The 22,706-nt window shown below is 43.4% G+C and overlaps 1 protein-coding gene across 1 annotated transcript in view; it reads right to left on the bottom strand.

The window, feature by feature from the left end:
• Positions 1-22,706, bottom strand: part of LOC309545287 (uncharacterized protein) — a gene marked incomplete at its 3' end in the record, with an annotated part of 724,166 nt that overhangs the window by 104,642 nt on the left and 596,818 nt on the right. The gene's annotated exons all lie outside the window — the stretch shown is intronic.

The raw sequence follows: 22,706 nt of genomic DNA, 5'->3' as shown, positions 1-22,706 counted from the left end.
ACAAACCCCACAGTACAGACGCCCTAGCACTAATCCCACAGTACAGACCCCCTAGCACTAATCCCACAGTACAGGCCCCCTAGCACAAACCCCACAGTACAGGCCCCCTTCAATGTAGTGACCAGTATACATGTCCCCAATGCAAAGATCAGCGTGCGTGCCTCCAATGCAGTGACCAGCGTACCTTTCCCCAATGCAGTGACCAGCGTACATGTCCCCAATGCAGTGACCAGTGTACATGTCCCCAATGCAGAGATCAGCGTGCGTGCCTCCAATGCAGTGACCAGTGTACATGTCCCCAAATGGGGGTTCTAAGTAATTTTCTAGCAAAAAATACTGGTTTTAACAACAAGTGTCAGAAAAAGGCCTTGGGCTTAAGTGGTTAAAAAGGAGCTCTGCAAATTCAAAACCAGTGTTAAGGAACAAAAGAACATACACACGTAGCGATTGTCGGCCGAACGATCGGCCGCCTTTTGTCCGGTGCTGTCCTGTCAGTTGAAAAGTGCTAAAGACTGCACACGAATTTTGTCGGCCAACAACAGCCGACTGCAGAAGTGATGTCATGTGATGGTTAACTTTCCATGTGTTTTTTCTTCTCTGAGCATGCCCAGTCTTGCTCATCTGCTGTTTGTCGGCCGAATTCTGTACTGACTGAGGAACAATTGGCCATTCTGGTGTTGGCCAACAAAAATTTTAAAGCCTGCACACCAGATTCTGTTCGGCCGAAAAGTCGCAGTCGGTTGTCGGAAGCATCATACTAACAAGCCGACAATCGGCCGATCGGACGTTGGCCGAATATTTACGGCCGACAATCCCTACGTGTGTACGGGCCTTTAGTTTTGAGAACTGTGTTGCATACAGCTGTTTTCTCCCCAGATCCCAACACCATTTAGGCTAAAAGGCAAGGAATGGTCAAACAAATGGCATGGAAGGATGGACGCTGCTCTGTGGAACATCTCTCAAAGCAAAAAAAATAAAAAATCTTTTAAAAATCCAGTTTGGTGGGGAACAGCGACTTTAACCAGTTCTGGACAGGAAGGATTTGCTCCCTAATGACAGGGCCATTTTTTGCGATTCGGCACTGTGATACTTTAATAGACAATTGCATGGTCGTGCGGCGCTGTACCGAAATAAAATTGATGTCCTTTTTTCCCCTACAAATAGAGCTTTGTTTTGGCGGTTTTTTATCACCTGTGCAATTTTTATTTTTTGCGCTATAAACAAAAAAAGAGCGACAGTTCTGAAAAAAAACTATATTTTTCACTTTCTGCTATATAACATTCCCACCAAAAAAATGTTAAAATCTAATTTTTTCATCTAAAAATACATACCAGACTCTATCCTTGATGGTTATATAATAATATTTGGCCAATGACAGAACCCCTTTTTTACATTAGTGGCAGCTGGGCCCAAGAGCTGTTGTTCGCAGCAGGTGGGTGACATGATCGGACATGTCGTTGGGTTGGTAGGTCAATGGGCATCATTCATCAGGATTGACAAGGATCTGCATCTCTGGATTGATGGTTGATTTACATTGTGGGCCATTTTTTGGATTTTTCAAAAAGTGTATCAGTGTCTTAATTTACTATTTAGATTTTCTCTGTTCCTCCTACTCAATCACATATTGAGATGTAAGTGTTATCAGGGGGCCTCCTCATTTTTAAAGGAGGCTTCTAAATTCGTATAAGCCCACCACCCACAGACACCACAACCACCGAGCCAGGGTTGTTGGGAAGAGGCCCTTGTCCTCATCAGCATAGACAAGGTGATTTGCCAGAGGGTCCCAAAGGCAAGGTACCCTCCCCATAGTGAGGGCATGTGCCCTGATATGGTTCAGAAGTCCACACACTTGCCCGCCCTATTTCTTGATCTGCCAAGCTACATGCTTAGATAGGAATCTGGTTTAGATTTTGGGGGGAATCACAAACTATTTCTTCTTGTTTGTTGTGGGGTTCCCCATTAAAATCCATACCAGACCCATGTATCCACTTACATCCTTTTATCTTGAATCTGTCAAAATAATGTACCTAAAATGGAAATGGCCACAAGCCTTTTTTTTTTTTTTGTTCCTATATGGACTCGCCTGTGTGGACTGATCAGACCAGCCATGTAAAACTACCCTAATGCTGATTGGGGAAGAGGTGTGGATTCACAACAACCATGGTGTCATGGTGAATCCTATAGGTTTAAAGTTCAGAGTCCTGGCAAGTTTATTAGCAAATTCACCTCACAAAATTTTTTTTTTTAAATCATAATGCTCCACATGACCCATGGCTAGCAGACTGAAAACATTTAATAAGAGATTCTTTGGATAAGACAGCCCACTCCCTATAAAAGGGCAGCCGAGTGTATTATAAAGTTGGCATACAAAAAAAAGATAGAGAATTCTGACCGACTGCATAAAGAAAGATTAGGGCCAGTTAGGCAACTGTGCTTTACTTCTAATTGAAAACTCTTTGGGCAACCCCCCTCTTTTTTTTTTTGTTCTCCATTACCCTTACAAAGAGAAAGGGTTCTTTAATATTAGGGCAGTAATACATGTGGAACTTTCTCCCCCCAGGAAGTGGTACTAGCTGAGAGTGATGACATTTTCAAAAAACATTTAGATGTCTTCCTCAGGAAGACGAATATATAGGGCTATGGAAATTGTTAGAGAATAAAAATGACTCACACATACCCACACCACACAGTGGCTGAACTTGATGGACCTGTGTCTTTTTTCAACCTTATAAACGATGTAACCATATAACTGTCTTATCACCTTTTTGCCTTTAACTTTAGCTTGTTGTTTGAGGGCATTGGTTGCTGTTGTCTTAACAAACTGCTTTTTTCCATTGCTGCAAGGCTATCCGTGGTTCTTTTTGAAAAAAGTTATACCTAATTACACAAATATTGTTTCTCCCTCCCAAAAAGACACAAAAATCAGCCACATACTTGCTCATGATTCACAAAAATCTTCGCTGCGGGTTGTTTGATGGTTCATCGTCCTGTTATGGAATCTTTCAAGATTGGGTCTGCGTTTGCTCAGTAGATTTCCTAATATTTCCTATAGGAAGACCGATGATCATTGAGGCTAACATTCTGCTTTTTTATTGAAATTATGAGTACCAATATCTCTGTGTAGTAAATACTATCCTTTTATTTATTTTTTCTTTCTCTTAAAGTTATTCTTGCACACAGTAAATATGTTCCTATCAAAATATATTCTTTGGATGTCAGTCAGAGAGACACTCAATTAGCCTTGCAGGATGTCAATCTAATGTAAAAAAAAAAAAAACATACAGAAAAGTGGCAGTGGGTGTGACACTGAAAAACAACATTCCAGTGCCACCTACAATGAAATTGTTGTGGGTGGTAGGAAAAGTCATGCCAGTAGCAACAGCTAAAATGTGTAGTTTGTGAACTTGCTACATAAAGTAGTAGCAGGAAAATTTATCCCGAACTAAGCAGTGTCATTTGTTTATTGGTTGACTAATTTATCATCTAGTTTGATACCAATACCCTGTCATTCCCTAATTTAAAACTCTCTTAATAAAAATAGTGACATTTTAAATTCCGTCGCCACCACCAGTACCTACTTACTGAATGTTCAACCTCTGCAGTGTCTTGCTGTACCACCTGAGATGCTAGACATTAGTGATGGACGAACATTGGATGGGGCAGTTCGCGAACGCCATCCTCAAACTTTCTCAAATGTTCGCGAACCGCAAGTTTGCGGCGGACCCCATTCATCTTAATGGCAGGCGAACATTAAAAACCTTCAGGTCATATTTGCAGCCACAAAATACTTACTAACTGTGCACCCATAGTCCCACAACATGTACACTGACATACCAGAAGTATTGCTATTGGAAAAGTTGCCATAAAATGTTTTCTTTTTCTTTTTTCAGCCAAAAAAATTTATTTTTTTTTAGAAATCAGCCAGAACTGACAGCAGCCGGTAAATACATGCCAAATACATATAGGGTCCATTTGCGCGTCTGTAAAATGGGTCCACATCCGTTCCACAATTTAGTGGAATGTTTACAGACCCATTGCTTTTCAATTCCAGTCTGAAAAATTAGGCATTCACAGGATAAAGTGTCGGCCAGTACAGGCACCAAAAATTAGCCATCGGGCGTTAACCTGACAGCAAAGAACTTTGTATTCTGTGGCTGGAGGTACATTAGGCATACACAGGATACAGAAGTAAGTGTCAGCCAGTACAGGCCCCAAAAATTAGCCCACAGGCATTCACCTGACAGCAATGAACTTTGTATTCGGTTGCTGGAGGTACACTAGGCATTCACAGGATACAGAAGTAAGTGTCAGTCAGTACAGGCCCCAAAAATTAGCCAACAGGCGTTCACCTGACAGCAAAGAACTTTGTATTCTGTGGCTGGAGGTTGGTTGCTGTGTGGAGCAGGGACAGACTGTATAGTGACACAAGTTGCTAGATAATAGGTCCACAAAAGTCTTTTGTCAGTGTAGGGAGTAGAGATGGCCTTGCGGTTCGCCCGGCAGTCGGTTCGCGTCAAATTTTGCTTGTTCGCTACCCGCCAAATTTTCAGACACATGGTGTCGCTCGCGGCAGCCATATTTGTTTACATTGGGGAGAACTTTGACCCGTGACACAGCCGTCAGGTGGAACGGGACAGCCAATTGAAAAATTCCAGCACATGGGCAGTCCCCCTACCCTATAAATAGACCCGATCTGGCGGCCATTTCACATTCCACTTTCTGCCAGTGTAGGGAGAGGTCTGCTGTGCTCATCAGGGAGAGTTTGCTAGACACATATAGGGCTGTGAGGATCCACAAAAGTCCTTTCCAGGGCTGGTATTTTTCAGTATAGGTCTACTAGTATGTTTTGAGCTTAGGGAGAGGTATCTAGTGGTTGCTTTAGGGGCAGTTAGAGATCGGCTGCAGTCACAAATCGCTCTGTCAATGTCCACAAAAGTCCTTTTCAGGGCTGGTATTTTGGTATAGGTCTAGTATCTTTTGAGCTTAGGGAGAGGTATCCTGTGGTTGCTTTAGGGGCAGTTAGAGATCGGCTGCAGTCACACACAAATCGCTTTGTCAATGTCCACCAAAGTCATTTAAAATGCTCCAATGTAGTTTAAGGGTCTATTACAGTCTCTTTACTATAGGGCCAGGTATCCTGTGGTTGCTTTAGGGGCAGTGATAGATCGGCTGCAGTCACACAGAAATCGCTTTGTCAATGTCCACAAAAGTCATTTAAAATGCTCCAATGTCATTTTAGGGTCTATTACAGTCTCTTTACTATAGGGCCAGGTATCCTGTGGTTGCTTTAGCGCCAGTTAGAGATCGGCTACAGTCACACAGAAATCGCTTTGTCAATGTCCACAAAAGTCATTTAAAATGCTCCAATGTCATTTTCAGTTCAACCCATGTGAGCTCATGTTTGCGGCCTAAACAGCCTGCCACCAACTTGTGCATACAGTGAACGCCTACAGTACCTCTAGCCATCATATACTATGTTCTTTACTGTCAGTTCAACCCATGTGAGCTCATGTTTGCAAACTAAACAGCCCGCCACCAACTTGTGTATACAGTGAACGCCTACTGTACCTCTAGCAATCATATACTACGTTCTTTGCTGTCAGTTCAACCCATGTGAGCTGATTTTTGCGGCCTATAGAGGCCGCCACCTACTTGTGTATACTGTGAACGCCTACTGTACCTCTAGCCATCATATACTACGTTCTTTGCTGTCAGTTCAACCCATGTGAGCAATATTGCCTCTTTTGCTGAGTGAAGTCTGATACACACAGTGCCAAACTCACTGGCCAATTTTTTGAACAACTAGTGTGATAGACCAGTGGCCCCCCCAATAGCACATATTGAAGCGGGGTGTTATTTAACAGTATACTTTTCTAAGATTGTATTTTAGTCCTGCAAAAATTTGGCCTCTTTTGCTGTGTTAACTGTGCTACACACATTGACAACAGATACTGGCCAATTATTTGTAGAACTGGTGTGATAAACCTGTGACCCCCCAATATCACAGATTGAAGTGGGGTGTTATCTACACAGACACATGGTCTAGCAAACATGGGCAGGGAAGGTATATCACTTTTACTGTCCACTGGGTGAACCTTCTGACGGCCGTTAAGCATGCAACCCGTGGCAACCGTGTAGATTTAGTTGTACCGCCACGGATTGCAAGCAGGCCTGCCTCTTCTTCTCCTCCTCCTCCATCCTCCCTCTCCTCCTCGGCTGACTCCTCCTCTTCCGCTGCTACCGTCTTTTCTCCTGCTTGGCCCAAGATCCCCAGAACCTATTCCACATGCCATGTGAGACGTTGCCATGCTGTGCTGTGTCTGTTGTGCCTGGAAGTTAAGAGCCACACTGGTCCTGCACTCCTTTCAGCTTTGCGTTCACAGCCAGATCAGTGGTTGACACAGCTGATTTTGTCAGTTGGTAAAGTGGTGTGCGACAACGGTGCCAATCTGCTGAGCGCGCTGAAACAGGGCAAAATAACACACTACAATGCATGGCACACGTCCTGAACTTGGTGGTGCAGCGATTCGTTGCCAAATATCCTGGGGTCCAGGACATCTTGCGGCAGGCCAGGAAAATCTCGGGCCATTTCCGAAGATCTTACACAGCCATGGCTTGCCTTGCTGAGATTCAGCGGCGACACAACCTGCCCCTCAGGCGTCTTATTTGTGACTGCCCGATGCGATGGAACTCAACATTGCATATGCTCGATAGGCTGCTCCAGCAGAAACGTGCAGTTAATGACTACCTGTTCGAACTCGGCAGCAGGACAGGTTCTGGGGAGTTTGGGTTTTTTTCACCTCGCCAGTGGCTGCTCATGTGGGACGCATGCAGACTTCTGCGGCCATTCGATGAGATCACCAAACTGGTCAGTCACGGCCAGGGCGCCATCAGTGACATCGTAGCTTACGCCTTCTTTCTGGAGCATGCATTGCGTCGTGTCATTGATGAAGCCGTCGAGGAGCAGGAGCAGGAAGATCAGGAAGTCGCAATGTTGAATGAATTCCCAGGGGGTTCTACTCCATCTGAGACAAATCAACAGCAGGAGTCTGAAGAGGAGTCAGAGGAGGAGGATGGTGCTGGGGGGGATGAGGAGGAGCAAGAAGAGCATGCTTTAAACCTTTCTGGGATCCCTGGTGTTATCCGTGTATGGGGGGAGGAGAACGAGGACAACATTATCCTGGATGATGAGCTGGAAGTAGGCCACTATACCGCTTCCAGTTAAGTGGGAATGGGGGCCTACATGCTGCAATGTTTTAAGGGGGACCCCCCTATAAAACGCATAAAGGCCAAGGACCATGTACTGGGTGGCAACGTACTTAGACCCCCGGTACAAACACAAAATGGCGGAAATGTTACCACAATCACAGAGGGCGGTCAGAATGCCGCACTTCCAGGCCTTGCTGCAGAAAATGCTGCATTCTGCTTTTCCGTGCGCTGGCACAGGAATTTCCAGTCACAGAGAGACAGTTGCGGGTAGCAATCCAACAGCGCCTGCAAGAAGAGGGGGGTTGGAAGATGTCTTGGTCACTTCAGATATGAGATCCTTCTTTCAGCCGAACCATCGACAGCTGTACTCCGGATCCAGCATGAGGGAACGCCTAGACCGACAGGTGTCCGACTACATCGGGTTAACGACCGATGTGGACGCTCTGAGGAGTGATAAACCCCTGGACTACTGGGTGGACAGGCTTGACCTCTGGCCAGAGCTTGCACAATTTGCAATGGAAATGTTGGCATTCGCGAACCGCTCCGGCCAATGTTCATCCATCACTAGTAGGGAGAGGTTGCTGTGTGGAGCTGGGACAGACGGTAGCAATTAGGCATTCAACGGACATAAAAGGCATTTTATGACGCTATTTACCGAAGACAGGGACCGTGAATTGTGTATGGGTGGTGGCGGATATTTGTGGCCTGTCATGAGGAATTTGAATCAAACATGGTCTACTGGTCACATGTGTTGAATTCCTCCGAGTTCCATGCCTCATTCATTTTTAGAAATGTGAGGTAGTCAACAACTGTCGTGAGCTAGGCGAGTGAGCTCATCGGTCACAATCCCACCTGCTGCACTGAACGTCCTTTCGGACAGGACACTGGATGATGGGCAAGCCAACAGTTTGTAACACTCCTGCGTTTTCTGAAACAAGATGGATTTGCAGCTGCAGAAAAACTCCACTCAGCAGTCATGTAGAGATACGTTGAAATACCAATTCCAACTCCCAAGACTCATCACTGTGGTCTGTCTGATTCAGCATACAAATACACACTCAATAAGATGTTCCTGGAGTGACAGATGTATATATCAATATTGGGGTGATGAGCTGAAGAGACAGGTATGAACAGTGACAATAGGTGAACAGCACTTGAGAGAAATGTTCATGAGAGTATAGATGGTAACAGGTAGGATGCAGATAGGTTTAGCAATCATGTATGGTAGTAGGTGGTAGGACAGCAGATGACATACAGGAGAGACTAACCCAGTGCAAGGATAGATGTTAGTAGGCTCAAGAGCTAGCAATCTAAACAACAGTGCAGATGATAGTTACAGTCCTTAATATGCAGAGCTAGATAGTGTAAGCTTAGTAGGAAGGTTAAGGAGGATTCCCCTGCGGGGTACTTATCACTAATAGCAAGCAGTAGAAGAGAGGTTCGGTATGAGCGAGTGATCCGGTAGCGGGATACAGGGATCAGCAGCGAGGTTCCGACAGCGAGGTACGCTTGTAAGCATATGAGCTTCAAGGCAGGTTGAACGAACATGTGAGTGAGAACGCCGGCGGGTTGAAATAGCCGCTCTGCGGCGCTCAGTGATGACAGCATCTGTCTTAAAGGTGTATGCGCACTCACCAGAAGAGAATGGTGGGACGCATACACTGAATTGGAAAGTGGAATAAGGGTACCAGAGGTACCAGAACATTGCAGTACCCCCCCCTTAAGGCCGGCTCCGGAAGGCCTCTAGAACTGGTTTTTCCGGGTATTTCACGTGAAAATTGCGAATCGGTCTAGGGGCATGTATATCAGAGGTATCCAGCCAGGTGTCGTCTTGGGGCCCATAGTTCTTCCATCGTACTAGATATTGGAGTCTTCTTCTGTGGATACGAGAATCCAGAATCTCCCTTATCTCATATTCTTCTCCGCCTTCAACTTGTACAGGAGGTGGAGGTGGGATGGTAGGCCTTATTCCTTGGTCAGGAACATGGGGCTTCAGTAGCGACACATGGAAGATGGGATGTATCTTGAGGTCTGTTGGTAATGTGAGCTGTACTGCAGCTTTTCCAATAAGTTTCCTGATTGGGAAGGGTCCCAAGAATAGAGGCCCAAGCTTTTTGCTAGGGATCTTTAATCTTAAGTTTTTTGTTGATAGCCAAACGAGGTCCCCAATAGCATACTGAGGAGAAGGTCTTCTACGAAGGTCATAGTACTTTTTTTGTTGACTATGAGCGTGTGAGATGGTAGTATTAAGTAAACCCAGAGAGTCTTTTATTTGGGTAAGATAGTCTGAGGCTACTGGGTTACTTGATGGAAGGATGCGTGGTGGAAGAATAGTGGGATGAAACCCATAGTTCAAGTAGAACGGACTCTGTTTGGTCGTACTGTGGGTTGCGTTGTTGTAGGCAAATTCTGCCCAGAGGGAGGAGATCCACCCAATCATCCTGTAGGTATGATGTGTAGCAACGTAAATATTGCTCGATGCACTGGTTGACTCTTTCAGTCTGTCCGTTGGTCTGAGGATGGTAGGGAGAAGTGAGCTTTCGCTCAATTCGTAGTATGTGACATAGTTCTTGCCAAAACTTGGAGATGAATTGTGATCCACGGTCAGACAAAAGAGTTTTTGGAATACCATGTAACTTAAAGACATGTTTCATCAGTAGTTCCACTGTTTGTTTGGACGAAGGTAGTCTGCGAATAGCAACGAAATGTGCCATCTTTGTCAGATGGTCCACTGACACTAAAATGGTATTAAATCCTTTGGAAGGTGGTAGTTCTACTATAAAGTCCAAGGACACAACTTCCCATGGAGTCTGGGGTATTGGTAGACTGCATAGTAGACCGGATGGTTTTGTAGTGTCAATTTTGGACCTGGCACAGACGTTGCATGAAGAGACAAATTTTTGTATAGATGTTCATATCAGGCCACCAAAACTGCCTGGTAAGCAAATTAAGGGTCTTTGTCATACCCATATGTCCTGCCATAGGCACATCATGTGACAATTCCAAGATCTTGGTGCGCATAGTAGGGGGTATGTAGAGTTTGTCGTTGTAGTAGAGGAAGCCTTCTGCATCAGCACTTAGTCCAAACCTATACTGTGCAGAATCTCTTCCTTCAAGGAACGGACAACCCCAATAATACGCTTGTAGGGTATTATAGGAACGGAAGGGATTTCGGAGCAATTATCTTCAGTTAATCGTGATAGCGCATCCGCTTTTTTATTCTTGTCTGCAGGTGTGTAGGTCACTAGGAAGTTAAATCTTAGGAAGAATAGTGACCATCGTACCTGCAGGTGGGAGAGGGTTTTGTTAGTCTGAAGATATTGAAGATTTTTATGATCTGTATATATGAGTATTGGTAATCGGGTGCCTTCAAGTAGATGTCGCCAATTCTCCAGAGCCAGTTTTATAGCAAGCAGTTCCTTTTCACCCACTGGGTAATTCACTTCTGGGCTGCTTAGAGATTTAGAGAAGAAGGCGACTGGATGGACTGGTGAAGTATTCATTGGTCGTTGGGAGAGTACTGCTCCTACTGCCATATTTGACGCATCTACTTCCAGAATGTATTGGAGGGATGGGTCTGGATGGCGTAGTATGGGAGCAGAGGTAAAGCTTGTTTTTAACAAGCGAAAAGCTTCATTTGCTTCATCTGACCATTTAAATGGTTTCTTAATACTTGTGAGTTGTGTGAGAGGTCTCACAATGGCAGAGAAGTTCTTGATGAACTTCCTATAGAAGTTTGAAAATCCAAGGAATCACTGTAGTGCTTTGCGGGTGGTTGGTATTGGCCAATCCTGAATACAGGATATCTTACTCATATCCATCTTGATTCCTGTTTTGGATATGATGTATCCTAGGAATAATACTTCTTCTTTATGAAATAAGCATTTTTTTAGTTTCACGTATAGATTGTGTGTGAGTAATCTGGATAACACAAGTCTTACATGTTTTATATGTTCAGACAAGGATCGTGAATAAATAAGTATATCGTCCAGATATACCACAACACAGACATCAAGTAAGTCTCTAAAGATATCGTTTATGAATCGTTGGAAGGCTGCGGGAGCGTTACATATCCCAAATGGCATTACAAGATATTCGAACAATCCGTATCTGGTTCTGAATGCTGTCTTCCACTCATCTCCATCACGGATTCGGATTAGATTGTATGCCCCTTTCAGGTCCAATTTTGAAAAGTAGGTAGCTCCACGCACTTGTTCAATGAGTTCAGGGATAAGCGGCAAAGGATAACGATCTTTTACTGTAATGGCGTTCAATTGCCTATAGTCGATAATAGGCCTGAGACTTGAGTCTTTATTGCGGACAAAAAAAAGTCCTGCAGCTGTGGAAGAAGTGGAAGGTCTAATAAAACCTTTTGTCAAATTCTCATCCAAGTATTCCTTGAGATGGGAAAGTTCATCCTGCGAAAGAGGATAAACATGACCAAAAGGCAATTTAGAATTTGGGAGTAGATCAATAGTGCAATCATAATCCCTATGGGGAGGCAGTACTTGAGCATTTTTCTCAAGAAAAACTTCGGACAGATCCTGATAGCATAGTGGTGCAATTTCATCTGACACCACAGACAGGATCTTTCCATAAGACAGGAGGTTACACGTACTCTCGCAATAGTAAGAGAGGAAGGTTAGGGTCCGTTTCTTCCAATCTATGGTTGGTTGATGTGTGTGTAACCAGGGAAGTCCCAAAACAATGGGAAAGTGGGGCAAAGACAATAGGTCGAAGGTAGTGGTCTCCGTATGAGACTCGTTAGTGGTGACTAGGAGTGCTTGTGTCTGATTAGTGATTGGGCCAGAAGATAACGGAATACCGTTAATAAGACTCACAGAGACAGGCTTAGGTTTTGAAATAATTGGTACTTTATTTAAAGTAGCAAAACGTATATCGATATAATTTCCGCAAGATCCTGTGTCGATCATGGCCTTAGTGGTAATCCTAGTCTGGTCCCACTGCAATGTCAAACGAACAAAAAGATAAGGGTTAGTAAATTAAGTTGTCAATCCCCCTAGGAGGACATGTGAACACTCACCCTCTTTTTTGCGGACAAGGGGACAGACGCTTATCATGTGATCCGGGGATGCGCAGTACAAGCAAAGATTACTGGATCGTCTCCTGGCTCTTTCAGTAGTTGATAAAGGTGGGCGTATGGTTCCTACCTCCATAGGAGTAGGGTCAATGGCCGAAATCCGAGAAGGACTGGACAATGGCATTCCCATTTTTTCAGCCTTTCTTTCTCGCAGCCTCCTGTCTATGTTGATACTGAGTTGTATCAAAGCATCCAGGGTGTCCGGTAAATCCGCTCGGGCGAGCTCGTCTTTAACGGCTTCTGATAGGCCGAGTCTAAATTGAGTTCTCAGAGATGTATCATTCCACCCTGAATCAAGGGTCCATCTTTTGAACTCTGCTACAAAGTCTTCTACAGGTCTCCTACCTTGTTTCAAGGACCTCAATTGAATATCGGCAGTACTCTGCCTATTGGGGTCATCATATAGACTAGCGAGTTCCGCTAGGAATAAAGCATAGGAGTTGAGAAGCTGATCATTTTTCTCAAAGAGAGAGTCTGCCCAGGCCCGTGGATCACCCGTTAGGTATGAAATAATAGTACAGACTTTGATATGATCAGTAAGGTAGATACGAGGTTTTAGCAAGAAAAGTAACTGACAGGCGTTTTTGAATTCACTAAATTTTTTGCGATCACCTGTAAACACTAGAGGAGGATTTATTTTGGGTTCAGGGGGCTGAGCAGCAGCAAGTTGTGATAGACGGGTTACCTGCTGCTTCAGAGCCTGATTGACTTCTTTTAATTCAGTAAGAGCGTGTATTAATGCAGTCACTTGTTGTTTTAATTGTGTCACTTGAGTGGGTAAATCTGCTGAATCCATTTTAGGTTAGTTCAATCTGTAATGCTCCTGCGTTTTCTGAAACAAGATGGATTTGCAGCTGCAGAAAAACTTCACTCAGCAGTCATGTAGAGATACGTTGAAATACCAATTCCAACTCCCAAGACTCATCACTGTGGTCTGTCTGATTCAGCATACAAATATACACACTCAATAAGATGTTCCTGGAGTGATAGATGTATATAGCAGTATAGTGGTGATGAGCTGAAGAGACAGGTATGAACAGTGACAATAGGTGAACAGCACTTGAGAGAAATGTTCATGAGAGTATAGATGGTAACAGGTAGCATGCAGATAGGTTTAGCAATCATGTATGGTAGTAGGTGGTAGGACAGCAGATGACATACAGGAGAGACTAACCCAGTGCAAGGATAGATGTTAGTAGGCTCAAGAGCTAGCAATCTAAACAACAGTGCAGATGATAGTTACAGTCCTTAATATGATGAGCTAGATAGTGTAAGCTTAGTAGGAAGGTTATGGGGGATTCCTCTGCGGGGTACTTATCACTAATAGCAAGCAGTAGTAGAGAGGTTCGGTATGAGCGAGTGATCCGGTAGCGGGATACAGGGATCAGCAGCGAGGTTCCGACAGCGAGGTACGCTTGTAAGCATATGAGCTTCAAGGCAGGTTGAACGAACATGTGAGTGAGAACGCCGGCGGTTGAAATAGCCGCTCTGCGGCGCTCAGTGATGACAGCATCGGTCTTAAAGGTGTATGCGCACTCACCAGAAGAGAATGGTGGGACGCATACACTGAATTGGAAAGTGGAATAAGGGTACCAGAGGTACCAGAACATTACACAGTTCCATTGCAAATTGTGCAAGCTCTGGCCAGAGGTCAAGTCTGCCCACCCAGTAGTGCAGGGGTTCATCACTTCTCAGAGCGTCCACATCGGCCGTTAACCCGATGTAGTCGAACACCTGTCAGTCTATGCATTCCCTGATGCTGGAGCCTTTGCAGTCAACGCATAAGTCGCGGTAAGCCCAACACTCTCCTAGGGACGATCTACTGGACGGATGGAAAATAGGGTTTCCATCTGTCCAGATTTGACGGATCGGATGTCAGTGGACATGTCTCCGCTGACATCCGATGCCCCATAGACATGCATGGGGGGACCGTTCAGAACAAAAAGGGACAAGCGGATCTGAACGGTCCGCCTATGTGAAAGGGGCCTAAGTGGGAGCAACGCCGTCAGAACACACAGAGCCACACTCTAGGCTCTCACCATCCAGCCTCTTCTCCTTCTCCTCTCTCCTCACAATTGTCCTCCACTCCACCTTCCATCATGCCATCCTCATGTTTTTCTAGAAAAAGGCAGGCTTCTGTGGCCCAAATGTTTGAGCGTAAAAAAAATGATGACGCCGGATAACCCTCTTGCCCAACGGTTGACCGCTGGCTTGTCGGAACTGATAGCCCGCCAACTACTGCCATATAAACTGGTGGACTCTGAGGCCTTTCGAAAATGGGTGGTCATTGGAACACCACAATGGAAGGTCCCAGGAAGGAATTATTTCTTGCAGAAGAGCATCCTAGAGCTATATGGCCATGTTCAGCGGCAAGTGAATGTATCTCTGGCACACAGTGTCGGTGCCAAGATACATCTGACCACAGACATGTGGTCTAGCAAACATGGGCAGGGAAGGTATATAACTTTTACTGCCCACTGGGTGAACCTTCTGATGGCCGTCAAGCATGTAACCCATGGCACCCGTGTAGATTTGGTTTTACCGCCTCGGATTACATGCAGGCCTGCCTCTTCTTCTCCTTCTCCCACTCCATCCTCCCTCTCTTCCTCGGCTGACTCCTCCTTTTCCGCTGCTACCGTCTCTTCGCTGCGCCGCCCAAGATCCCCAGAACCTATTGGACATGCCAGGTGAGACTTTGCCATGCTGTGCTGCTTCAGTTGTGCCTGGAAGCCAGGAGCCACACTGGTCCTGCACTCCTTTCAGCTTTGCATTCACAGGCAGATCAGTGGCTAACACCACTCAATTTGACAGTTGGTAAAGTGGTGTGCGACAACGGTGCCAATCTGCCAAGCGCGCTGAAACAGGGCAAAATTACACACGTGCCATGCGTGGCACATGTCCTGAACTTAGTCGTGCAGCGATTCGTTGTCAAATACCCTGGGGTTCAGGACGTCTTGCGGCAGGCCAGGAAAATCTTGGGCCATTTCAGAAGATCTTACACAGCCATGGCTCGCCTTGCTGACATTCAGCGGCGACACAACCTGCCCGTCAGATGTCTTATTTGTGACTGCCCGACGCAATGGAACTCAACCTTGTATATGCTTGATAGGCTGCTCCAGCAGAAACGTGCAGTTAACGACTACCTGTACGAACTCTGCGGCAGGACAGGTTCTGGAGAGCTTGGGGTTTTTTTCGCTGCGCCAGTGGCTGCTCATGCCAGACGCATGCAGACTTTTGCGGCCATTTGATAAGACCCCCAAACTGGTCAGTCACAGCCAGGGCACCATAAGTGACCTTACCCCTTCTTTCTGGAGTGTGCATTGCGTCGTGTCATTGATCAAGCCGTCAAGGAGCAGGACCAGGTAGATGAGGAAGTCGCAATGTTGGATGAATATAGAAAGCATATTATAGTGGATTTGTATTGTGCAGCATTGTGACTGGTGAGAGGTTCTGCAGTGATACTACAACTACAAAGAGTGACAAATGCAATTAGAAAAAAGTATTATAACTGGTGTGATAGAACAGTGGCCCCCCAAAATGACAGATTGAAGCGGGGTTGTTATATAACAATATACTTTCATAATAGTGTATTTGGGTACTGCACAAATTTTGCCTCTGCATCATCAACGTCACCTTCCCCACCACTGACATTAGAGATCTCGGAGTAGGCAGCAACAGCGGGGACCAACCTCCTTGGGCTGATCTGGGTACTGTAGTCAGACTGCTGAGTGGTGGCTGTTGCTACCTCCTCTTCTTGATCCGATGCCAAGAATGGCTGCGCATCGTAAATGTCCTGTGATGGATCTGAAAATAATTCCTCTCACTCAAGCGGAGGGTATATGGTGGTGGTGGTGTTGGTGTCTTTGGGGGTGCACACAGCAGAGAGTGAAGAGGGTTCAGATAGAGAGGATGAGGAGGGTGCAGAAGAGGACGGCTGAGTGAGCCACTCAACCAAGTCTGGTGCGTCCTTTGACGTAATCTAACACACCAACTTCCCACTTTGACTCCGGCATGGTGCTCCTGCCCTACCCTTACAACCCCTGCTGAAGGGCCTGCCTCTTCCTCTGCCTGTCATTTTTTAAATGACCCTGTGACAAAAGTCTCTAGAGAAGCGCAGTATATGTGGAAGAAGGTATATAACACCCCGCTTCAATCTGTCATTTTGGGGAGCCACTGGTTTATCACACCAGTTATGAAAAATATTTTCTAGTAACTTTTGTCACTGTGTCTAGCAGAGTTAACGCAGCGAAAGAGTCAAAATTTCTGCAGTACCCAAGTACACTATTATGAAAGTATAACACCCCGCTTCAATCTGACGTTTTGGGGGGCCACTGGTTTATCACACCAGTTATGAAAAATATTTTCTAGTAACTTTTGTCACTGTGTGTAGCAGAGTTAACGCAGCGAAAGAGGCAAAATGTCTGCAATACCCAAATACACTATAATATGCTTTCTATATTAGAAAGTATATTATAAGTGTATTACACCCCTATATACTGCACACCAAACAATAGTACACCTATACCAGTCCTTTCAGTGGCGGTTCACATTGATGCGATGCGGGAACACTACAAATTTATCTGTGTGTTCTGTGTGGTCGCCATATCAGGTCTATTTATAAGGTAGGGGGTATGTCCATGTGCTGAAATGTCTAAATTGGCTGTCCTGTACCACCTGATGGATGTGTCATGGGTCAAAGTTCTTCACAATGTAAAAGAATATGGCGGCCGCGAACATCGCCATATGTTCGCGTGATCGGCGGACAGCGAATGAGCAAAATTCGCCGCCAACCGACCGCCGGGTGAACTGCAAGGCCATCTCTACCAGACATCTCCCTGTCTAATTAATTGACAATCTTGCTTTGTACCTTGTTTCTAATGAACCTTGAACTGTTTGCTCCTCGCATGAAATAACTGATTTAAGCCATGTTTCTGCACTTCCTGTTTGAGAGAATATTATGCTGATTATCTTCTCCAGACAGTTTTATGCTCCTTTTGCTCATACTGCCATCTGTATCTTCACTGCAACTCGTAACAAAGATTATCATTGGAGTTTGTTATAGACCTCCCAGTATTGATGAGGAGGTGGAGACTAGGCTCTTGGCACAGATAGAAAGGGCTGCAAGGGCTGGGACAGTGTTAATAATGGAGGATTTTAACTACCCAGACATTGACTTGAGTAATGGCACTGCTGGAACAGTTAAAGGGCACAAATCTATAAACCTATTACAAGACAATTTTATGCCGCAGTTTATTGAGGGCCCGACTAGAAATTATGCTCTGTTGGACCTGGTAATCTGAAACCATGCAGAGCTTATTAACAATGTTCGCATAAAAGAACATCTGGGTAGCAGTGACCATAACATGATTTCATTTAATGTTAGCTGTAAGCAAAAAATGCATACAGGAAATACAAAAACACTTAACTTTAAGAGAGCAAATTTTCCAAGGATGAGGGCTGCTCTCCAGGATTTAGACTGGGAGGGAATATTAGCATCGATGAGCACAGAACAGAAATGGGAATTTTTCAAAAAGACTTTATGCAAACTTACTGCAAAGTATATTCCCATGGATAAGTTTAAAAGGCTTAAAATAAAACCTATGTGACTCACGGCAAAAGTTAAAAAAGCTATAGATAAAAAGAAAGGAGCTTTTAAAAAATATAAAAATGAGGGAACACTATCATCGTTTAATTGTTACAAAGAATATAACAGAATATGTAAAAAGATAAACAGGGACGCAAAAATCCAAAATTAATGACAGATTGCAAAAGATAGTAGGACAAACCCCAAAAAATCCTTCAAATATATTAACAGTAAAAAGGTTAGGTCTGAGCATGTAGGCCCTTTACATAATAATCAGGAGTGGGTGACTGGGGACAAAGAGAAGGCAAATTTATTAAATACTTTCTTCAGCTCTGTATATACAAAGGAGCATGGGGGAGCTCATGACCATAATGAAGACGGTATTGACACAGCCCCAAATGATCCACAATGGCTCAAAAGTGATAGGGTCCAGAAATATTTAGACAGAATAAGGGTGGATAAAGCGCCTGGACCAGATGGCATCCACACATGCATCCTAAAATAACTGAGCGCTGTAATTTCTAAGCCTTTGTTTCTAATTTTTAGGGACTCGTTAAGGACTGGAATAGTACCACTGGATTGGCATAGGGCCAATGTGGTACCTATATTTAAAAAGGGATCAAAGTCTTTGCCAAGTAACTATAGACCTGTTAGTTTAACTTCTATAGTCAGGAAGATACTGGAGAGTTTAATAAAAGACCACATAGATGAGTTCTTGATGGAAAAAAAATATTTTAAGCAACAGATTGGATTCATGAGAGACAGAAGTTGTCAAACAAACCTGATTTCTTTTTATGAGGAGGTAAGTAAAACCTTGGACAGAGGGGTGGCTGTGGACGTAGTATACTTGGATTTTGCAAAAGAACTTGACACAGTTCCCCCCACACAGCTAATGTGTAAGGTAAAGTCTACTGGCTTGGAAAGATCAGTTTGTAATTGGATAGAAAATTGGCTAAAAGTTAGAATTTAGAGAGTAGCGGTTAATGATTCTTACTCTGAATGGTCTAAAGTTATCAGTGGTGTACCCCAAGGTTCAGTGTTAGGACCCTTACTTTTTAATATCTTTATAAATGATATAGGGTCTGGGATTAAAAGTAGAATTTCTGTCTTTGGAGATGACACTAAGCTTTGCAGTGGAATAACTTCCTTACAGGATGTCTCCAACTTACAAGCTGACCTCAATGCACTGTTTCATTGGGCAAATTTGTGGCAAATGAGGTTTAATGTTGATAAATGTAAAGTTATGCACTTGGGGGCTAAGAATATGCATGCATCATACATACTAGGTGGAGTAGAACTGGGAGAATCCTTAGCGGAGAAGGATCTGGGTGTTCTGGTAGATCATAAGCTTAATAATAGCATGCAATGCCAAGCTGCTGTTCCCAAAGCAAGCAAAGTACTTTCTTGTATTAATAGAGGCATGGACTCCAGAGAGAGAGATATCATTTTGCCCCTGTACAAATCATTAGTAAGACCTCATCTGGAATATGCAGTTCAGTTTTGGGCACCAGTTCTTAAAAAGGATATCGGGGAAACTGGAAAAAGTGCAGAGAAGGGCAACCAAACTGATAAGAGGCATGGAGGACCTCAGCTATGAGAAAAGATTAGACGAACTGAAGGTCAACACAGAGGACAAGGGGGCACTATTTACGTCTAGAGGAAAACAGATAGAGTCTCCAAATACGGAAAGGTTTCTTCACCGTAAGAGCTGTGAAAATGTGGAATAGACTCCCTCCAGAGGTGGTTCTGGCTAGCTCACTAGATTGCTTTAAAAAAGGTCTGGATTCTTTCCTAGGTGTACATAATATAAATGGGTATTCAAATTTTTTTTAAGCAAAGTTGATCCAGGGAATATCCGATTGCCTCTCGGGGGATCAGGAAGGAATTTTTTTTTCCCTGCTGTAGCAAATTGGATCATTTTCGCCTTCCTCTGGATCAACAACAGGTATAGGATTGTGTATATGGGATTGTATGGTTGGGTTTTCAATAATGTTTTTTGTTTTTTTTGGTTGAACCAGATGGACTTGTGTCTTTTTTCAACCTGACTAAGTATGTAACTATGTAACTGATCTTTAGCTTATTCCTTGACTTTGCTTCCACGTGATCCCAACCTTCAACCACTTGCTACAAAACTTTGGCTTGTTTACTGACTATGCTTCTTGATAGCAAATGTGTGTTGTTCAAGACATGAAGGCTGTTTTATAAGACAAGTAGCAATTGCTCTTTCATTGTTCCTAATTGAGCAAACATAAATTTGATTTTTACTGTTAACATAGGTATTTTTTATTTTTATTTTTTTATTTTTTCTAATTTTGGATAGAGTAGAGAATGGATACAATCCCTATCAGTTTTTTGCAGTCTGTTTCCCATTTGGAAGATTACACTTCACTTCCTGTTACAGAGATGTAGCAGGAAGTGAGAGAAAATCCCTAAATAGTTAGGGGTATTCTCCTCTTAGGGCTCTTCCACATGGAGCTGTTCTGTTCTGTTCAGCAGGGGATCTATGAATAGATCCCCTGTGGAGCCAGATGCTGAACCAGAGTTCAGTTTGTGTCTACATTTACACAGTGAACATGGGCAGACCCGTGATAGCTCTATAGGTATCCAGATAAAAACATACATCAGGTTACCTCTTATCCATCATGTTTAGTTTTAGAAAAAGAAAAAGGGAAAATGACTCAGTCCCTTTGTGTTTACACAAGTCTGTTTACATCAACTTGCCCACAGAGCTGTATGGAGCTTCTGATCAGGTCCACCTGAAAAACTGACAGGTGGACCTGATCAGAAAGCCCATGTGAAAGGTCCAAGGACCATTAGAACTATTTACCCTTACCTTCTCCACTCTTTCCAAAACAAATTATAAAACATTTTGGATTTACATGAATTAAATGCTATGGGCTACAACGAATTGTGCTTAATTATACCAAACCAAAACTCAAAAGGTAGGAGAATGAAGGCATTAATAAGATTTTGTATATGAAAGATCTTCCTTTATTTGTGTTACAAAATACAGAGCAGATGTAAACTCATACAGCAGCACCTGTGTACAGCGAAATGTTTGTTGCTTAATAAGGAAGTGGAATAAATCATATTGTAGTATCCCATAATAAAGCAACCACAAGTCATCTTATTCTGGTCTCACTGCAGTTAACTGAGATTTCATTGGTTATTACAGATCAATGCTTTTTTACATATGCAGCCTATTCAGTAAAACAGTACCAATGCATAGATGACCTGCAAATTACAGTAAACAATAGAAATCTATCATTGTTCACATTACTGTAGGCAAATTAGCTGAGAGATGATTTGTGATTGATTGCAGAAAGTTACTACATATTACACACCATCCTTCCACTTCACACAGCTTCATTTAAGACTAATTAATAGGACGAGGTACTTAGCTCACGAGCCTGTGAGTGTAGAACCTCTGGAGGATGAAGCACTGACTGAAAGCTGACATCCTAAACATAGGTGATGTGTTACAGAAATGTCTTATGGTGCTATATTTTGATACGGAAGTCCCATTATACACAGGTGTTATGTTACTGTATACAGTGCTTTGCTGTAATGTACCATATCACATAAGTGTCACTTTACATGGGTGCTTTGTTAGCATGTATCATATTAATGAGGTGCTATGTTGACATATACCATGCTATATATATTATGTTGTCATGTTTAGTGGTATTGAGGTACCACAATACACAGATGCCAGCTAAACTGCTGTGTATTATGTTACATATTGTAAACTACAATAGGTGCTACGTTAGGCAGGTGCTATGTTATTATGGACCATACTAATCTTCCTCTTCCCCCATATTTCCTTTTAATGACTTAACAGCATCTAAATTACCCTTGCAAGAATCCCATCATATTTAGTAGGTTGGGGGATGTTTGCTCCTCTTATTCACCGGAGCAGTATATAGTATTATGTCTCTTGCTGGACTGCATGGCTACAGTACACCCACCTCAGCTCCTGCAGTTGGGATGGATGCACTTTGGTACAGGTTGGGACGCCATGCTCGCTGAACCATATTTTTTTTTTAAGTTAGTAAAATGCTGAACTTTTCATTATGATGTAGATGGCAAGGACGGAGGAAAAATTCCAAGGAAAGTGCACCTTTTGCACATTAGCGCTCTGGACCTACAATTCCTAATTATAAATCCAGAATTGCCAATAATTTTTACCCTACTTCATAGACAAATTATTGCATTGGCTTAGTTAATTACATGATGTTAGGAGCAATGGTATGAGGTAGCCTTTATACAAACTACTTATCACCTTACATAAGTCTGAATACACAAAACAAAGCCTGAATACCCTTTGCTATCGTATTACATAACCCCATGTATCAAGCTTCTGTGGCTTACATTGCTGTAGCTGCTAAGATGTCAAATACAGCCCAGGTTTGTTCATGAAGTTTTAAGATAATTTTTTTTTCTATTAAGCAGAAGGTTTTTGCCAGTGGGGAAAAAAGCTTGAAATTTGTAGAATACTGTATTTAAAGCCTCAGCTGAGCTAATACAGTTGGGAAACTGAAAAATTGCAGGCAACAAATTATGTCAATTCACCTGCATTAAAATATTAGAGAGTTTTATTAAGGACAACAATTAAAGTAAACACCATGCCTGGTGATGATGAAGACACTTAGAGATGTTGTTGATGTAGGCCTAAAGATTGTAAAGCTTTCACAACTGCAAAAAGGTGAGTGCCTACCTTCCTCCTATAGGGAAAATGTGTTTCTACTTAGTTTCCAAATGTAGCACAAACCAAAGAATAGCAATAGAGAAAAATCTGATGGTAACGCAGTA

Source organism: Pelophylax lessonae (genome assembly GCF_965119305.1).
Source record: "Pelophylax lessonae genome assembly, chromosome: 2".
In the NCBI taxonomy this organism is placed as follows: domain Eukaryota; kingdom Metazoa; phylum Chordata; class Amphibia; order Anura; family Ranidae; genus Pelophylax; species Pelophylax lessonae.
The sequence above is the reverse complement of the archived record's forward strand: the minus strand, read 5'-3'. Positions and strand labels throughout refer to the sequence as shown.